This window comes from Mastomys coucha, unplaced genomic scaffold, assembly GCF_008632895.1.
Source record: "Mastomys coucha isolate ucsf_1 unplaced genomic scaffold, UCSF_Mcou_1 pScaffold20, whole genome shotgun sequence".
Classification (NCBI taxonomy): Eukaryota; Metazoa; Chordata; class Mammalia; order Rodentia; family Muridae; genus Mastomys; species Mastomys coucha.
Genome location: NW_022196903.1, coordinates 81,163,600 through 81,169,352, shown reverse-complemented (window position 1 = coordinate 81,169,352; position 5,753 = coordinate 81,163,600). Strand labels below are relative to the sequence as shown.

The 5,753-nt window shown below is 37.1% G+C and overlaps 1 pseudogene; it reads right to left on the bottom strand.

Annotated features, from left to right (window-relative positions):
- Positions 1-245: 245 nt before the first annotated feature.
- The window catches only part of LOC116099954, a 9,390-nt pseudogene continuing 3,882 nt past the window's right edge, over positions 246-5,753 (bottom strand).

The following is a 5,753-nucleotide window of genomic DNA, read 5'->3' as shown; positions in this document are numbered from 1 at the left end:
CCTTGTCCTGCGGAACAGGGACCCCGCGAGAAATCCCGGTCCGTGGCAGGTAACAGAAAATATAAGCCCATACCCATACTGTGACATATAAATCACACCTGGAATATAAGTACTTTATTTTAGTTTTGGTTGTTGTTGTCGTTCTTGTTTTTGGCAGATGCCTAAGGCTGGTCTTAGACTCATGGTGATATGCTTCATCAGCCTCTGAAGTGCTGATGTCACAGGTATTAGCTACCACATCTGCCTTAGAAGAGTAAGTGCCTTAGTAGTTCAGAAAGCAGCTCAAAAGTGTTGTCTAAAAGGTAGCTATTAAAACTGACTTCAAAGTACCTACAAAGAATTATAAAAAGGAATATGAATTATACTCAGAATATAATTCACTTACAATGTCCAGAACAGGCAAATTCAGAAATGTAATACAAAAGCTATGTTGGCTAGATCTAGGAGATGCAGGATAACCAACAAGTGATTATATGCATTTTTCACATTGAATAAATATTAAAACTGACTTGGAATGGTGAACAAACATGTTTGTGATATATACTTAAAATGGGCAATTTGTGTTAGTAAAAAAGAATGCCTAGGGAGATATAAATAGACTGAGGACAGAGAAGAGACTAGCACATACAGCTTTAAGAATGTAATCATGGACCGTCACAACAATTCATAGGTGTCAAGATCTCTCTTGTGAGAAGGATCTGTCCAATCTTTCTTGTCATGAAGGTCCTAAGCTTCCCTGTATTAGAAATAAAAAGTACATGATAAGATGCATCCATCTCCATGCCCATGTTTTGCTCTGTAAGTGGAAAGGAGAGAAGATGGATTTTCATTAAGGAATTAACAGGTTCCTAAGATAATGGCCAAGCTCTTCGAAAATCTCATGAAAACCTAGCAGGGATCCTATGAAACAGGCATTATTTTACCTCATTTTAACACAACAAAAAGAGGGTCAAAATCACCTAACAAGTATACAAAAGTGCCAGAAATGGATTTGTCCTCAGGAGCCTCCTATATCTACCTTCCCTTATACCAGCTTCCTTACACTGGACTGACATGCCAAGTCCCTTGCGAACAGGTTCAAGAATGGAACACAAGGATGCACAGGATCAGAGGATCAGAGGCGAGGAGGATACAACATCTGTCCCAGCACCAGGAGTAACTGGGACCAGCAGGACCCAGGCCTGCAGAAACTCCACTAGCCCAGTGGCACTGGTTCCTTCCAGTCTGTCTCCCCTGGTGCTCGGAGCAGACCTTGGGTGCAAATTTTGCAGCCAGTTCCACAACACCCAGAGGAAGCTCCACTCCTGGGCGCTCTAATGGGCCCAGGATCACAGGATCACAGAATCACAGAATCACAGAAACAGCTTGATTCTGAGGAGTTCTGATACAACCAGGATCACAGGAAGGACAGGCCCTAGTCAGATTTAACCAGGGCAGGTAGCTCTAGAGATAACCAGATGGTGGGAGGCAAGCATAAGAACATAAGCAACAGAAACCAAGGTTACTTGGCATCATCAGAACCCAATTCTTCCACCATAGCAAGTCCTAGACACACCATCACACCAGAAAAGCAAGATTCAGATCTAAAATCACTTCTCACGATGATGATACAGGACTTTAAGAAAAACATAAATAACACCCTCAAAGAAATATAGGAGAACACAGGTAAACAGCTAGAAGCCCTTAAAGAGGAAACACAAAAAACCCTTAAAGAACTATAGAAAAATACAATCAAACAGGTGAAGGAAATGAGCAAAACCATCCAGGATCTAAAAATGCAAATAGAAACAATAAAGAAATCAGAAAGGGAGACAATCCTGGAGTTAGAAAACCTAGGAAAGAAATCAGTAGTCATAGATGTAAGCATCACTAACAATACAAGAGATAGAAGAGAGAATCTCAGATGGAGAAGATATCATAGAAAACATTGACACAACAGTCAAAGAAAATGCAAAATGCAAAAAGCTCCTAACCGAAAACATGCTGGAAATCCAGGACACATTGAGAAGACCAAACCTAAGGATATTAGGTATAGAGGAGAGTGAAAATTCCCACTGAAAGGGCCAATAAATGTCTTCAACAAAATTATAGAAGAAAATTTCTCTAACCTAAAGAAAGAGATGCCCATGAATATACAAGAAGCCTACAGAACTCCAAATAGACTGGACCAGAAAAGAAATTCCTCCCATCACATAATAATCAAAACACCAAATGCATTAAACAAAGAAAGAATTTTAAAAACAGTAAGGGAAAAAGGTCAAGTAACATATAAAGACAGGTCTATCAGAATTACACTGGACTTCTCACCAAAGACTATGAAAGCTAGAAGATCCTGGGCAGATGTCATACAAACACTAAGAGAACACAAATGCCAGCAAAACTCTCAATTACCATAGATGGAGAAAAAAAGATATTCCATGACAAACAAAATTTATACAATGTCTTTCCACAAATCCAGCCCTACAAAGGATAATAGATGAAAAACACCAGCATAAGGAGCGAAACTACACTCAAGAAGAAGCAAGAAGGTAATCTTTCAACAAATCCAAACAAACCTAATTCCACCTCCAACAACAAAAATCACAGGAAGTAACAATTACTTTTTCTTAATATCTTAATATGAAAATTAATATTACCAACATATCCTAATTGATTGAAATCCCAAAATATGAGGAATTAGAAATTTGTTAGTTGTCCTCCAGTGGTCTCTCTAATTTGGTAATTGGAGAAATAAGTCCAATATTGTACAATTCATATACACTTTCTGCTTGTTTGACAGTGTCTTGCTGGGTTCCACATAATGATCTTGAAATCAGACATCTCCTATCTCAGCCTCTCTATTAGTAGGATTGTTTATTTGATGATTTTACACTATACTATGGTTTTCAGAAAAGCTTACATATTTCAAAAGTTTATACAGCCAAAAGAAACACAGACAATTAACATGGGAGGTGGCTTGTAAGCGAACAATGAAGAGTGAGACTGAATGTTTTGCTTGACATTTGTAACTACTGTATCAAGTTTGAAGAAGATGTCTTTATAACTTACTCTATCTCTGAGATGAATGCTTTTCAAAATCTTCACAGCCAATGAACCAGATTCTTACTCACACCTAATGTCTGTGCCACCCTCCAAGCAGAACCATTGTTCATTGAAACAGTTGGTGAATGACTTCATGGGTAGACTATCTTAATACACACACCATTTCTTAAATGAATGTAACCTGTTCTCTGTGGGCTGAGAATGATGACAATCACTCAAGTCAAATAGCTTTGACCATAGCAGGAAATCTGTATTCAAAAATTGTGCCTAAATTTCAGTTGGCACAGCAGAACTGTCAACACTCAGCTTAGCTACTATGGAGGTAAAATCCTTTGGTGATGTGAGGGTCATTGAAGTACAGTCTTATTACAATGAACTCCAATGTCTAAAAATTGTTCTTATTTTGGGCTTGTACCACAGTAAGAGCCAAGATTTTAAGCTCTATTAAAACCAAACAAATAAACAAAAGACTCTATCTATGTTCATTTTAAAAAATACTAGTAGTGATGCATTATTTTAAAATATACAGTTAATATATTTGGAGTTATTTCAAATTTATATTGAGACAAATGTATGTATTTTCAGTATTGCTGTAGACAAGCATCTATATAAGACTGTTCAGTTGATTGTTGTTTTATATCAAACAATTTTTATAATACTCATTTTTATTGTTACAATACTTTATAAATTTTAAAGAATATGACAAATTAAAAAAAAAATGAAAGGGCCAGTCTCTCTGGGCTGATGTCCTGAGCAGACCTTGGGCACAAGCTCCACAGCCAGTCCCACAACACCCAGAGGAAGCTCCACTCCCAGGTACTCTAACAAGCCCAGGGTCACAGGATCCCAGAATCACAGGATCACAGAGACAGCTTGACTCTGAGGAGTTCTGACACAACCAGGATCACAGGAAGGACAAGCTTCAGTCAGATTTAGCCTGGGCAGGTAGCTCTAGAGATAACCAGATGGCAGAGAGCAAACATAAGAAAATAAACAACACAAACCAAGGTTACTTGGCATCATCAGAACCTAATTCTTCCACCATAGCAAGTCCTAGACACACCATTACAACAGAAAAGCAAGATTCAGATCTAAAATCACTTCTCACGATGATGATACAGGACTTTAAGAAAGACATAAATAGCACCCTCAAAGAAATACAGGAGAACATAGGTAAACAGCTAAAAGCCCTCCAAGAGGAAACACAAAAATCCCTTAAAGAACTACAGGAAAACACAATCAAACAGGTGAAGGAAATGAGCAAAACCATCCAGAATCTAAAAATGGAAATAGAAACAATAAAGAAATCAGAAAGAGAGACAACCCTGAAGATACAAAACCTAGGAAAGAAATCAGGAGTCATAGATGCAAACATCACCAACAAAATACAAGCGATAGAAGAGAGAATCTCACGGGCAGAAGACACCATAGAAAACATTGACAAAACACTCAAAGAAAATGCAAAAAGCAAAAAGCTCCTAACCTAAAACATCCAGGAAATCCAGGACACACTGAGAAGACCAAACCTAAGGATAATAGGTAGAGAAGAGAGTGAAGATTCCCAATGTAATGGGCCAGTAAATATCTTCAACAAAATTTTAGAAGAAAACTTCCCTAACCTAAAGAAAGAGATGCCCATGAACATAGAAGAAGCCTACAGAGTTCCAAATAGACTGGACCAGAAAAGAAATTCTTCCTGTCACATAATAATCAGAACACCAAATGCACTAAACAAAGAAAGAATTTTAAAAGCAGTAAGGGAAAAAGATCAAGTAATATATAAAGGCAGGCCTATCAGAATTACACCAGACTTCTCACTAGAGACTATGAAAGCTAGAAGATCCTGGGTAGATGTCATACAGACACTACAAGAACACAAATGCCAACCCAGGCTACTATACCCAGCAAAACTCTCAATTACCAAAGATGGAGAAAACAAGATATTTCATGACAAAACAAAATTTACACAATGTCTTTCCACAAATCCAGCCCTACAAAGGATAATAGAAAACATCAACATAAGGAGCAAAACTACACCCTAGAAGAAGCAAGAAAGTAATCTTTCAACAAATCCACACAAACCTAATTCCACCTCTTACAACAAAAACAACAGGAATTAACAATTACTTTTCTTAATATCTTAATATGAAAATTAATATTACCAACATATCCTATTTGATTGAAATCTAAAAATATGAGGAATTAGAAATTTATTGAGTGCCATCCAATGGTCTCTCTAATTTGGCAATTGGAGAAATCAGTCTAATATTATACAATCCATATACACTTTCAGCTTGTTTGTTCATGACAGTGTCTTGCTGTGTACAACATAATGATCTTGAGATCTTGCTTCTCCTATCTCAGCCTCTCTATTAGTAGTATTGTTGTCTTCATGTTTTTACACTATACTATGTTTTTCAGAACAGCTTACATATTTCAAAAGTATTTATGTACCCAAAAGAAATAGACAATTAACTAGGGAGGTGGCTTGTAAGAGAACAATAAAGAGTGAGACTGAATGCTTTGCTTGACGTTTGTAACTCTTGTATTAAGTTTGAAGAAGGGACTTTATAAGTTACTCTTTCTCTGAGATGAATGCTTTTCCAAATTATCACAGCTAATAAACCAAATTCTTACCCTAATCTAATGTCTGTGCCACCCTCCAAGCAGAACCATTGTTCATTAAAACAGTTGGTGAATGACTTTATGGA